The following is a 15,234-nucleotide window of genomic DNA, read 5'->3' as shown; positions in this document are numbered from 1 at the left end:
TTTATAACTCTGTCTCCTTCGAACACAGCACGTGCGTAAGAGACAGCTGATGGGTTCCAGAGACAATGGGCGCATTTTATTTTTTTAATCCGACAGATTATGAATCCCTGTCAACGTTTTCTTAATGGAGGGCACTTCAAGCGATTATAAGACTTAAGCCTCAAACATAAAGTGTAAAATTAATTGGTGTTTAAATATTCAGTGAAAGACCAATATTATAGTGATGCGAAACTTGCTAGCAATGTTATTTTGTACTATGGGTGTTTTTTGTTTATTTATTATTAGGTAGGTTAATGTTAAATTTAAATAGCTTAATTATTATATTAGATTGATAAATAACAGGTTCAGATGTTTTCTTTTTTTTTATTTAAAGAAAAAATATAACAAAGAAATAAGGACATTTACACACGTTAGACATTTACAAATCATATTCAACGTAATTTCTGATAAATCTTGTATTATTTCATGAAGAATTATAATATAACGTAACTAATAATAATTCAAAAACAAGTTACAAGTTTAATACATGCAAAATATTAAAGTCATACACATATAAAATGTATAAATATAAGTAAGAAAAATTGCCTAGGCGTGTCACTATGATCCATCTTCACCCAAGTTATTTGGCTAAGATAAGTTTGGCGCAGGCTTACTATGATTGATTGTAACATGTGTATATTTATAAATATGCACATTGACACGTGAAGACAAAATAATTTAAGTATAATATAATTTTATAACAACGAGGTCTTATGCGATAAATTCATAAGCCCTGTTTCTGTTTAAAAAAAAAAAAAAAATCGCTCAGCTCACACATTTTTAAATTTCGAAAACGACGTGTGGGATTTTCATAGCGAACGATTGGCGAACAAACAAATCGTTTTTTGAATATAGAGACCGAGCTAGCAACAATCAAAATACAAGTAAGTTTGTTTTGTTATTATTGGAAACAGGCAATAAACTATCAAAATTGTATGTTACTTTACTTATCCTTGTCTGTCGCATGTAGTGTTCCTAGCTTTAGAAAGTGACCGGTTACCTTCCGTTTTCCCATGGTTTATTAACCAAGATCTGCTATTACGGACTGTAGCAAATGGTATGGTTTCGAAATAATGCGAGGACCTTGGTAGCGATGACTAATGCAGATTGCTCTATTGCTCTTTGTTGTGAACAAGTATCAATTTGCGGTAATAATTTTCAAATTATTTGGAAAAGCTGTTTATAGAATAAATAACTTGATTTTCCTCGCAGTTTAACCTGTATTGATTGTTGAAGGTCATATTGGTTGTCACTTATAGTCATTATTTTGATTATATGAGTCATAAGAGATTTTACGAGCAAATTAGCTAGAGTATAGAATGAATCATCTTGCTTAAATTTTTGATCAGGCAAAAATACAGCTGTGTACGTGTGGGGTGGTAAAGTGTAAAAAAATCATAATGTGTTATTTTTTATAGCCGAAAATCTAACCCAATAAAGGGTTTTTTATCCTGACACTGAGTATGAGACCGAGTATTTAGGCGAAAGTAACTAATCTTAATTGCAAATTAGATAAAGGCTTAAAAGTCCTATATAGTAAATAGGTTATTTTATGTAATTGAGTTTTTAATTACGAAAATATAGAAAATCACTAAAAGAACATTTATTGAAATCTTAAAGCGTTTAATAGTCACAAAATTTTGGTAATTTTATTAACAAAATTTTGGTAATTTTATTAAATTTTAAATTACCTTAGTTTAGAATTAATTGTTATAATATGGTACGGTATAGATATTATAGGTGACGAGACGAGTGACGAGATATTATGGTATGCGACGCGGCGGCTTGTCCGGATAAGCTCTTGTGAGTTTTCGTGGCAGCCTTATGAATAAGTGTTAATATGTGTTTTTGTATTTTTGAACAATTTAGAAAAAATTACTCACCTTAAATTTTCTATGACTTCAAATTATAAAATTATTATAAAGATCGCTAAAACGATTTCATACAATTGTAACTTACGAAAGTAACACTAATTTATTTAAATGTATTCGAATCAGTAAAAAGTAAGCAACAGCAGTAACTCGAAGTAAAAAAAAAAATCTAATATTTTACCGTGTTTGCTCAGGTGTTAAATTTAGTGCCGGGAATGTGTCAATGTCCACGGAGGAAGTGGTGGCTACTTGATACGTTTTTCAAGTTTCTTTTGTCTATTGTTAGCTTAGTGTTTTTCTTATAAATGACTCAGAAATTGCTATACAATCTGTATATTATATTAAAGATGTATAAAGAGGTAATGTAATGTGATTAAATTACTGTTCCGTTGTTCGGTAGATAGTCTTTATGTAGAAGGTAAAGATATCCATACTAATATTATAAAACGGAAGAATTTGTTGGTTTGAACGCGCTAATTTCAGGAACTACTGGCTCGCTTTAAAAAATTGTTTTAGCGCTGGATAAGTCATTTATCGAAGCTGTAGGCTATTACAATATTTTAGTACGAGATTTCTTCGAATCAATGCCGCTGAAACCGCAGGACACAGCTAGTAATAAATATTTATTTATTTTTGCAGTATTATTTAAATAAGTTTTATTGAAAATGTGCTTTAAGACTAGGTATCTACGTATATATAGGTTTTGTAATTTACAAAGAAAACCTTGCCTCTAGCGTAGCTACCGACCAATCAAAGGAAATAAGAAAATAAATAAATACAAGAATTACTTATCCTTCAAACGATGAAAGGGCCAAATTGTATTTATGAAAGTAATTTCGTTCTCATCGAAACATTTTATAACGCAAAATATCGACTCGAATTACGACCCCACATAATCCCTCAGAACCGTCCTCCCTGCGAAGGGCTAAGGGAGTAACAAAAGCGTCGATCAATCAAGTATTCTGCACAATATCGTGACAAACTAACGGTCGACGCCATTTTGATTGACCACGGTATTTTGTTTAAACATCGAACAATATTTAATTTGTGTCTCGGTGATATTATCTATGGACTAGGATTATAACGCTGAAAAGATTGTTTAAACGCGCTAATCTCAGACACTACTGCATTATATTGAAAACATTTTAGTACCTCTTTTTCTCCAAGTTAACGCGGATGAAACGTAGGCTAGGCTAGATTTTTTTTTAAAGTGAGCAGTGTATATTGTAATTTAATATTACTTCTTTACTAACAGTGAAAGAGTATTAGTTTTAATTTTTCTTTAAATCTATCAGTTATAGCCTCACGTCCGTTTACAATAATTCTACCTCTAGTTTTGCTTACTAGTAATATATTTTTGACATAACTTGCATGGAGCTTACGTTAAAATACTATCTATAGAAAGCAAAATCAGAGACCACTGAAACTGGCCGTTAGACACCATGTGAAGTAATTGACGTAGATGGGTAGGTACTGCGAGGAATTATATTGAAATCGTAGAATAAACAGCCTCAGACGTACATAAATACGTAACTAGATAAATGTCGAGTGTAAAACGTTTATTATTGTCTGTCGAATCAATTCAATCCACCTTAGTGATAGCTCTGTTTCACTAGCTGTGCCCCGAGGTTACGCGAGCGTTAATTTGAGGAAAAAAAAATAGTCTAATAGCTCCTCGGTAAATGGTCTCTCAAACACAAAAATAATTTATCAATCTAAACCAGTAGTTCCTAAGATTTAGTTCTTTTTAACCGACTTCAAAAAAGAAGGAGGTTACTCAATTCGACCGTATATATAAATATTTTTTATGTTTGTTTTGGGATAACTCCGTCGTTTATAAACCGATTTTGATAATTCTTTTTTTGTTAGAAAGGAGATATGCCTAGTTTGGTACCATGATAAGGAAAACAGGATCTGATGATGAAAATCCGCATAACTTTTTACTGGGTGTACCGATTTTGATGATTTTTAATTTAATCGAAAGCCGATGTTTATCACGTGGTCACATTTGAATTTCATCGAGATCTGATTACAACTTTTGGAGTAATCTTTGATAATGCGTATTTACTTGACTATTTTTTCGTCTACCTACGTTGTATTACTTGTCGATATAATTTAAGTCGGTTTCTCTTCGTTTGCCTGCAAACACAATTATGAGCAAAAAAATTTTCAGCTTTTTAATTTTAGTAGAGATTACTAAGTATCAGTGTTTCTAAAGCTAAAATATTCTTCTAATACATTGAAACAAATAAAATCCTTAAATATACGATAATTATGGATGGAATAATTTGAAATGGTATCCGAAGTTTACTAGGTTCGTTCAGTATTATACATTAACGCTGTCTTCTAAAGTAGAAAATATAACCAAAAATATATGTTGAAGCTCTTTGTACAAATTGTACCGTTCCTCTGTCTTGTTTAAAATTAGGGTTCATATGTCACCCCTAAATAATAAAACGCGATTCATCAAAACCTTATCAAAACGCATGTTGCATAACGATAATTGTATTTAAACGATTTTACACCTTATTAATGAATGTATGTGGTCTGTTTTTGTTTGAAATACGTCCCTTTGTTCTCTAAGGGTTTTAGAGTTTTCGTTATCGTTACGTAACTTGATAGGCAAAACTCTTACATTGTGTGTTTATGTATTTTGTGACTTAAGTCTTGCATGTTGCCTTTAGTGTACTTACGAGTATATGACATATACGATAAGATGTCATTATAAGTGGAGTTTGCATAAATTAATTTAGTCAAATTATATGAATAGAAAAGATTTATATTTTGTATATATATTTGTGTAGGCTTATTATATATGTATATATATATATATATATATATATATATATTTGTGTAGGCTTCAAAAGCACTTTTGAATCGTCATTTTACAAATTTAATTTTTTTTAGTTGAATTAATTGTTGTTAAAAGATCTATCATCGATTCGGATTGTAGATTCAACAAAGAAGAATCAGCAACTCCGCAGCTACTCTCAATAGAAACTGTGTTTTATTATAATTTATTTTGATATATTTCATAATTGAAAATGTAACAAATCAGTACATTTAAGTCACAATATCAATCAAAGTTGCGACACTCGCTACCGTGCAGTCGCCCTTAATTCTATTACACCAATAAGCACAGGGCGTTACCGTATTAATCTGCACACAAGTAAACATTACATCACGGCGAATTGTCAAGAAAGTCGATGTCTCTCTCCCACCTACGATCCTAGGGCCCGTTGGAAGGGGACAGATGACAGGAATCGATACGTGATGGCTGTTTTATACCGCGGGACGTCTCATGTTTTTATGTGCGTGTGTGTGATGTCAAACTGGTTCGGGTTCGGGTGGCGTTGGTTCGGACCAAGCGGATAATGTAATAGTACCGATTTTGATGATTCTTTCGAAATCTTGTCATGTGGTCCCATTTAAATTTGATCGAGATCTGACGATAGATATTATAATATATTATTTATATTATTATAATTTATTATTTATTTATATTATTTATAATACATAATTCGATTAATCTCATATATAATAATCCGTATTTACTTTCGTTGTATTACTCGTTTGATGCAATTGAAGTGTGTTTCTACTCTGATACTGGCAATTCCGCAAGGGAGCTAAAGCCTTTTTGGCTTCAGAAGGCAGAAGAAGTCGGTTCTTTTCATTTGCGAGTAAAAAAAATTTTTTTTCTTCTTAAATAAAAAGATGTAAATAGTTTTAAATTATTTACTATTCAGCCTGTAATATCCCACTGCTGGCCAAAGGCCCCTTTCTCCATGTAGGAGAAAGATCGGAGCTTAATCCACCACCCTGCCCCACTGCGGGTTGTCGGATGTGTTCCCTACTATAACTAACGATCGCTATCATATATGTCAACAAGGGGACCAACAGCTTAACGTGCTTAATATTCACCAAAAATCAAAATTAGTTTATTACTAACCATCGCGTCTCTTCTGTCGTTTATACAAAAAAAAAGGCCAACAGCTGCTATGGGGCACATTTATGTAAAATTTAAGTGTGGCTTTTGATTTTGACGCAAACAATTACAAGAATTGTAGGATAAAAAATGCCTTTGTGTTTTCAACTACCTGCATATCAAGTTTCATTGCTAACGGTTTAGTAGTTTTAGTGTAAGAGACTAACAAACATCCATCCATTTACCCTCGCAAATATATAAATGAATAATTTGTATACGAATATGGATAATCACACAAAAAAGTGTATGCAGTTATATCGGCTAGCGGTTACTTATAAAACAGACATTAAATTACCTTATGCGTAAACCACTGTGTGTATTTTGAAAGCATTTATTTTTTGTTACATTGATGTTATTAGTGACCTAAGCGCTTGAATAAACAGTGTACGTTGTCAGTACAAAAGATGTAATATCCCTTGATAATTTTGATGTATTAAAAAAAATATCAATATTTACTTATGACTTATCTAAAATTCAAGTCATCTCAAGAATAAATAATCATTGTATACTCTGAAAAAAAATTAGTAAATAATCAAAACATAAAAAAAACCGACCAGAGGGTTCCGTACAAACAAAATTATTTAAAAATATTTTTATTATATGATGTAACTAAAAATTTGTGCTTTTCGCAAATGTTCCTTCATCTGTGCTATAAGGCGTTGTTTCATACCAAATTTCAAGGTTCTGGGTTCACTTGAATTACCCTGTAGGTTTTGATTCTCTTGCGAGTGTCAAAAATTTGCAGCATAAAAGGCTGTATCTTTTAATTGCGTTGGCTTAGAAGATAGATTTTTTTCACAGCTCCAAGGGACAGTAGACTTGAGTATTTGGTATGAATTTTAGCTTGATACCTCCACGCAGATAACAATGTGATCCTATAAGGGTACCGTTTTTTCCTTCTGAGGTACGGAACCATACTCGTAAAAACGCATTTAAATTGCATAAGAAAAGAAAGTCACGAAACAACGCAAGGTATAAAAGACAAGTACAAGTAGAAACAGCTTTGAAGGTGCGATAGTCTTTTATTTACCAGGTAGGGACGGATTCGTTCGTAGGTCATTATTAGCGTTAACAAAGATGTACTGTATGTCGTCATATTTCGTATTGAAGTACAATTCTAAATGTAATCGTCACTACAATAGTTTTCGTGATCGTGACCACTTTTTAATGCTCTGTTTTAATTCTTTTTCTGTCTTTGATTTTTCTTAGTATCCATAGTAAATAGATGACTAAAACCGGCTTTTTAAATTTGGTTATTATTACTAGATTTTTATTTTTATACTGTTCGTATATAACTTATTGGCATCCCGCCCCGGCCTTGCACGGGTATTTAACAAAATAATCATTTTTTTTTTGAAAATATTATATAGCCATTTCACCCGCGGATAGTGTAGCTTCCCAACAGTGTAAGAATCTTTCAAATCGGTTCAGTAGTTTCGGACCCTATTCAATGCAAACAAACAATCAAATCTTTTCTCTTTACAATATTTAGTATAGATGGGTACTAGTTATATCAATGTTTGTCAATATTTAGGCAAAATCAACTGTACTGCCTTTAATGAAGCTTGTTATGTAGATATTTTGCCATCCAAGATAACATATTGGCTTACTTTTTATTCTGAAATTCCCACGGCGTCAAAAATTACCCTGGTGAAGCCGCAAGGCGTTACTAGCTAAAAAATCTTCAATTATATTTTAGGCGTTATACATAAATATAAAAATTAAACAAGAGACGAATAATACATGTTTAAATAACCAGTATAATCTAAGTGTGGGGCATTCGTGTAAAATCACGGACCCTTAATCATTCGGAGGGGACGTTCGGTATAATTTGCGTCTTCCCCTAGCTGTGGGGTGGTGTCCATTGATGTTTTACCACCTAATAAAATTGTTTCGGAGGAGTATTTTTATGCTATTTACTTGCTTCATAAAGTAACATTTACTGACCGTTGTTTTAATTTTAAAGCATATCACTATTTATAACTTTACTAAATAACTTTAAAAAAAAAATTCTTCATTTATTTTGACTGTATTTCTTTTGTCGTGTATTGTGAAGCCGCGAGCGGAAGGCTGGTCTTAATATGTATATAGCATTCGTAATTTATGAGGTACACCAATGTATCTTAAGTTATACAAAAATCTAAAGCGATTCCTTAAAATTAAGATATATTTTTAACTGACTTAAAAAAGGGAGGAGATACTCAATTCGACTGTATTTTTTATGTATGTTATCTCATAACTTTTTACTGGGTGTATCGATTTTGATGATTGTTTTTTTTTTGGCGAATTGTCTGATCTTTTTCCCTAATAATGCATATTTAATTGATTGTTTTCGACTACTTTGTAATTGTCGATGTCAATTAGTCCGGTTTTTTTTCGTTTGTGAACAAACACCATTAAATAATATTCTAAGCTATTGTCCATCCAGTCAAAAGGTCTGAAGTAAAATACTTAAAAAAAAAAACAATCGAATTGAGAACCTCCTCCTTTTTGGGGAGTCGGTTAAAAACGTCATAATAGAATTGTATATTAACGTATATTTTTCTTTGTTCCAGGTTAGCGTATTAAGAGAAATGTGCGAGTGACATAGTGTAGTAGTGCAGTGTATCCAGTGTGGTGTAGTGTGGTGACATGGAGTGACCTGGATGTTTATCATGGCGTACACCAGAGGGACGGTTTCTGAATGATAGCTACCATTGAAGGTAAGACAAATTATATTAATTCTCAAATATAAAATTATTGCTGATTTACGCATGTATGAAAGTAGGTTTAAAATCTCTTATTTTTATTAATAATGTGTTCTGGCTTTAAAAAAAAAAATAAAAGTTCCTTTTTGAGCATAATATACGGAATATCATCAAAATTATTTCCTTACGACCGAAGTGGTCAACTGGTAATATCTTATCAACAATCATTAAGTAAGACAAGACTGGTTTCCCTCGGATACGAGCTACGCCTATCGTGGTTCATCCGCGTAATTTCCGATTCTTTACGAATTTCGGGATAAAAAGTAACCTATATGTTATTGGGGATCTCTAACTCTCTATGTTTCAATAGTTTTTACATGAAAGCGTAACAAACACTATCCTTTCATACATTCTCAAATTTCATTTATAATATTATTAAGCTATAGACCGCTTCGAAGGATAAAATATCCATATTATCCATATATTATAATGCCGCGTAGGCGTAACGGTCACAACCATGGATTGGACTTGTTGCGCTGGCGGTTGCGGGTTCGATCCCCACACATGACAAACATTCGTATTGGCCATACAGATGTTTACCATGGTCTGGGTGTTTGTGCAGTCCTAGTGGGTAACCCCACCGTGCCTCGGAGAGCACGTTAAGCCGTCGGTCCCGGTTGTTATCGTGTACACCTGATAGCGATCGTTACTCATAGTAGGGAATATATCCGCCAACCCGCATTGGAGCAGCGTGTTGGATTAAGCTCTGATCCTTCTCCTACATGGAAAAAGAGGCCTATGCCCAGTAGTGGGATATTACAGGCTGAAGCGAATATTATAAAGCTGAAAAATTTGTTTGTTTGTTTAACGCGATAATCTCAGGAACTATTGGTTCGAATTGAAAAATTATTTTTGTGTTGGTTAGCCCATTTACCGAGGAAGGCTATTATAGGCTATTTTTTCCTCAACGCGTGTGAATCCGCGGGGCACAGCTAGTATGAAATAAATCTACCAGGGAACTATAACTAGTTTGGGGATTATTTAATAAAAACGTACAATGAATAAAAGATTCGTCAACTGCCTTGCTCCAAGCGATTTCGTATGTTATCTTTATTATTATTGACGCAAAATATCGTTTCCGTTTTCTCACAGTCTTCGTACTTTAAATCGAGATTAAGATCATACGAGATTATGTATTGCGATTATATGAGCAAATCGATGAAATTAAATGAAAACATCTATAAATAGGTATATAACACCATAATTAAATAACGCCACGAGGCGATTATACACACAACGAACGTTGAAAAATTTATATTAAAAAAAGGGTCATCGGTAGCAAATCAAGTAACGATTTAAAAACTGCTACATATTAAGATACATTACAAACTATGGTAATTTATCAAGTGGTATGCAATAATCTTAAGAAAGATTTGTGCAGATATGCTCGAAAATCAAGGGTTATTGGTTATCTTGGTAGTTATAAATTAGTTTTGTGCTTGTGCGTTGTGTTTTCGGGACTTCAGTCACCTTGGAACTTAAAAAGCCTACCGATGGCGGGATAACCATCCAACTGCTGGCTTTGAAATACACAGGCCGAAGACGGGCAGCAGCTCTGCGGTCACCAACCCGCCTGCCCAGCGTGGTGACTAAGGGGCAAAACACATGAGTTCACGTTGTTTTTGGCGTAAACTTGTGGAGGCCTATGTCCAGCAGTGGACTGTATAGGCTGTAATGATGATGATGATGATGAGTCACCTAATTCACGCAATCCTTTTCTACTTATGGGGGCCGTTTTAGTTATAGGGCAATAAGTAAATTCTATATGGAGCAGCCCGACTAGGGTAGTACCTACCTCGACCTTACAGAAGACCACAACTAAATAATACTGTTTTCAAGCAGTATTGTTTTCCTGTTGATGAGTAAGAACTCCTGGGGGAATTGGGGTTTGGGTCGGCAACGCGCCTGCGATGCCTCGGGTGTTGCAGGCATCTATAATTCGTCGATGTAGTTGAAGTCGGTTCTTTTCGTTTGCTATCAAACACAACTATTTTAAGTACTTCTTAAGATTTTGACAAACATTGTACGGCAAATAAAAAAGTCAAAACTGTACATTGAATATTTTTTAAAAAGAATACTTGGGGTGTGATCTACAATTGATACCGAAGCCGAAAATATAGTTTTTAGATTTTTTGTCTGTTTGTCTGTATGTCTGTCCGGGATAAACTCAAAAAGTACTGCATGGATTTACTTCAAATTTGGCACGAATTATTAAGAAGTCAGGTCAACATATAGGCTACAAATTATCACGCTATCACCTCTGAGGAACGAGCAGTAAACCTTTATTTCTTCAACGCATTCTGTAACAACGTGTAATCTAACGACGCATATTTGAATGTTGTTGTTAATTATGTTAATAACCATGCTATAAGCTAGCTTCACACTATAAATAAAGACATTCTGTATGTATATTTAGTACCAGCATTGCACCCGTGCGAAGCCGGGGCGGATCGCTAGTAATTGATAAATCGACTAAATATCGGAACGCGACTAGTTCGGAATGGAACGGTATGTCGAACTAGGTCGTAAACAAAAGGATTCGTTTTTTTTTTGTTTACATAAAAAGGGACCAAAGGTGATTTTCTCGATGCAAAACATGTATATATTGTGTATTAAAAAGAACTAGTGGTCGCCCAGTGGTCGAAATTCGACCATTATTTCCTCTCCTGGGGGGATTGGGGATTGGGTCGGCAACGCGCTTGCGATGCTTCTGGTGTTGCAGGTGTCTATAAGCTACGGTAATCGCTTACCATCAGGTGAGCCGTACGCTTGTTTGCCGACCTAGTGACATAAAAAAAAATATATTAATTGAAATTATAACTTTGAACATTATTAAGCTTCTGTTGTCAAAGACTATAAAAATAAACAAAAGAGTATGTATGCGCGTGTGTGTCAAATACATAGTAGCGTGTGTAATGTTTTTTTTAATGATTCTTTTTATGCATAATTTTAAAAAAAAGTTAGAATTCTGCACTCCTTCTCTGTGTAAACTATATGTGTGCGAAATTTCATACTCCTCCGTCAGCGCAATTTTCGTAAAAAGGGGTACAAAGTTTTTGCTTTACGTATTAATATAAGTATTACTTGTATTACTGACTTGTTTAATAGTATATAAAAAAAAATGATTATAGATACGTCGGTTGTTACAAATTTATAACTTCCTTATTCTTAATTTTCCAGTCTATTTTTTGTTTCAATTTTTAAGGCGATCGAATTAATTAAATTTGATTGATATTCATTATTTTTTAATGAAAAATAAATATATATTTTTTACCTCTAGTGGCTTCAATGATAGTTACTTGTTTAGTTTCCACTCATGTTTTAAATTTGTGTAGGGCAGTTAAAGGCTATACAAATGTTTTTTTTTGTTTTCTAGGTGTTATATGTAGTCTCTAGGTGTTAATGTCTAATTATTTATCTATACAAATAAATAAAATTGGAGAGTCTGTAATATTAAAATAACCGCTTTTTGCTTAATGCATATGGACGATGATAGACACGGAACATATTAATTATTTACAAAATAACATTATTTAAAATTTTTGTTTGTAAGCTGGACCGATTTTGACGGGACTTTCACGGGACTTGCACTGGCAGATAGCTGGTGCAATAAGGAGTAACTTAAGCTACTTTTGTTTTAGAATATATATTTTTTAATTCCACGCGGACTAAGTCACGGGAACGGCTAGTTTGTGAATGAATCGTAAGGAAAGGTAACTAATATTCTACTTTATTTCAATTGTATCTAGTGCGAAAATTCAATAACGCTTGAATTGTAGTAACGTTCGTGCCTATTTCTTAGTTCACCTATTTTCAATGACCTTTCCCAATATTCTACGCATAGATCTAAATAAATTTTAGCTTATTACTAAAGATTTAAAACTTAGTCCTTAGTTCATAATTACGCCTCAATAACACAGTTACATAGTCAATCTTATCTTTAAAATCAATCAATAGTCTATAGGCTAGTTTGTATATTCAACAAACGATGCGCTTAGCTCACGAACCGTTCTATTTCTATCGTGTGTTCGAAATTTAAAAAGCTCGTTGGCAAAAGTAAAATAGAATAAAGTAACTTTATTGTAGGTTTCGGCCTTACATAGATATTATACGTCGGTTGATATGTCTTATGCCATATCTCTTTTTTTTTTTTCGTAAACAAATTGTTTTTTTTTTTAACTTTCTTGTATTAACCTTGTTCTGACAATAAACAAGTAAAAAAATCCGATTTGTTGCAGTCGTTAAAACTGTGCCCATAGAAAACAAAAGAATCGTCTATGTTAAACTAGTAATATGTAATTCTTGTATTACTATGGCGTCATTTAATTCTACAGTATCGAATGAGCAGCTGTGTCCGTTATTAGTTCGCTGTTACGATAGCGGGTATAATTAAAAAAATTGCTTATGCATATTTAGGTACCGCTAACGTGTGTTGCGATCGAGAATTTCGTAGTAACCGTTGAACAATAGCGATTCTCCTTATGGAATATGTGTTTGATAGACATTAGCCGAATCGATGAACTTAGTGCCGACATGATTATTTCATAAATATATCGATTTTTTTGTACTATATATAATAACGGCGCCCACTGGGATTTAATTCTTTGTCAGGAGTCCGGAAATATATAATACACAAGTAAAAACGTAAAGAACACGGCAAACTTTTATTTATTTACACTTTCGCACACTAATACAAGTTTTAATAGTATCTACATCTAGTACATCTGTATGGTCAATAAAAATGTATGCCATATGCTTAGATACCAAGCGTGCAAACTGCCAGCGCAACAGCCAGCCTAAACCACCTGTGACCGCTGCGTTAACCTGTCGACAATAATTACTTTACATAACAAAAAAATAATTATCCAATTGGGCGCTGTCGCATGGAAGTTATGCGCGAATGCGTAAATACATTTGAGCGTTTCAGTTTTAGAAATATTGATTCATTTGACTAAATGGTGATTGCTGTAAATTTCTCTGATTTTGACAAAGAAAATTAAAAAAGTACAAAAAAAGAAATAATGTGTCGGTACGAATTTCGCTTGTCAGCTAGTATTAATATAGATATATGTACTCCCATAAGATATAATCTCAGAGCCGATTCAAACGTCAACTAACATTTATAGGAAACGTGTAAATATATTAAAACGACTTATTTAATCAGCTTGCAACATAAGATTTATGTAAAACCTTCACTCGCTACTTACTCAAGTAAATGAATAATTTAAATGTTTATAAAGATCGTTGACCAATGTGGAACTATAATTAGCGTTATATAGCTAAAGTATTAGGTTAATGAGACATTTTTATTGTGATTATATTGGCTCAGTAGTAACAGTACCAGGTCTTGCTTTGAGTGTAACTGTTTCAGCTCCGGTCGTGACAAATCGAAACAAATAATTGGGTTGATACTTGTTACTGCTTAAAGATAAAATTTAAATGCTAACAATTTGAATCTCTGAGTAAAGCAAATTGTGCGAAAGCGTAAATATTTGACGTTCTTCCGTAATGCTAATTACGGATCAGCTTTGGTAGAAAACCATCTTTGGAGGCGAGAGGAACAGGATGTAAAATCCTTCATCCACCATTCAAAAGAGAGAATACTCCAACCAGACGGGTGTTGAGTCTGGTGGGCTACCACTCCAACGGTTGTTGTCGGGTTCTTGTACTCGTATATATTTTCAATCTTCGGATAACTTTAATATCGCGATGTAGGATACATCAGTTCTTTTAGTTCGTACGTGGCGAAGATAGATGTCGCTACACATCGTAAATTGGTTAGAGCAACGTCTCATCTACAAGTAAAACATTATGTATTTATTTATTTCAAGATCCTATATACATTATATTTTACATTATATAGGTTACCTTAACTTTTCCTGGGTGTGTGATTTTGATGATTCTTATTTTTATTCCTCATTCTTTTTTTTCTTTTTATTTCGCCACATTTTATTTACCATTATTTTGTCCCATTTAAATTTGAAGAAGATCAAATGAGTACTTTTTGGGTTATCATTAATAATGTGTATTGTATTACTACACTTGGCGATGGAAATTTAATTCGGTTTTTTTTTGTTTGAGTACAAACAATTATTTACAACTTCAGTATAGTTCGCTTCATGTAAAAAGAACGCTGGCCTTGAAGCTGCGCAGAAGCGATTTATCGGTCTATTTGGTGGTACGGGTAGGGGGACGGGAGTGTTTAGCACGTGTCGCATGCTTGCCGGTGTGCTATTGGTTGACAGCGGTTGACAGTTCGACGTCGACTCAAAATATTATCGCGCACAAAAGTTTTAAATTACAAAATTCTCCATTTACTATTTATTTCACTAAAAAACAATTATCAATTTATCATTTTAAACACATAAAAACTATTAAGATACGAATATCGAGAGTACAGATGATTATTATTTTTGAATACGACATTTCAATAACTAAAAAATTTGTTATTGCTTTTGTTTAAAAAAAAAATTGTGATTTTGTAAAGTGATAATTATTATACTTATTTAGTCCGAATTATTCGCACGTGTATTTCTAGTATTTTTTAATGTACCTACCAATAACCATTATACGAAGCCGCGAGTGAAAGCCT

The 15,234-nt window shown here is 33.2% G+C and overlaps 1 protein-coding gene across 1 annotated transcript in view; it reads left to right on the top strand.

Moving 5' to 3' along the window:
* Positions 1-15,234, top strand: part of LOC123667743 (bromodomain adjacent to zinc finger domain protein 2B-like) — a 114,212-nt gene that overhangs the window by 14,899 nt on the left and 84,079 nt on the right. The window contains exon 2 of the mRNA XM_045601583.1: positions 8,451-8,597. The gene's annotated coding sequence lies outside the window, so the exon portion shown is untranslated. The remainder of the gene's footprint in view (positions 1-8,450; positions 8,598-15,234) is intronic.

This window comes from Melitaea cinxia, chromosome 29 (genome assembly GCF_905220565.1).
Source record: "Melitaea cinxia chromosome 29, ilMelCinx1.1, whole genome shotgun sequence".
Classification (NCBI taxonomy): domain Eukaryota; kingdom Metazoa; phylum Arthropoda; class Insecta; order Lepidoptera; family Nymphalidae; genus Melitaea; species Melitaea cinxia.
This window is presented reverse-complemented; position numbering and strand designations above follow the sequence as displayed.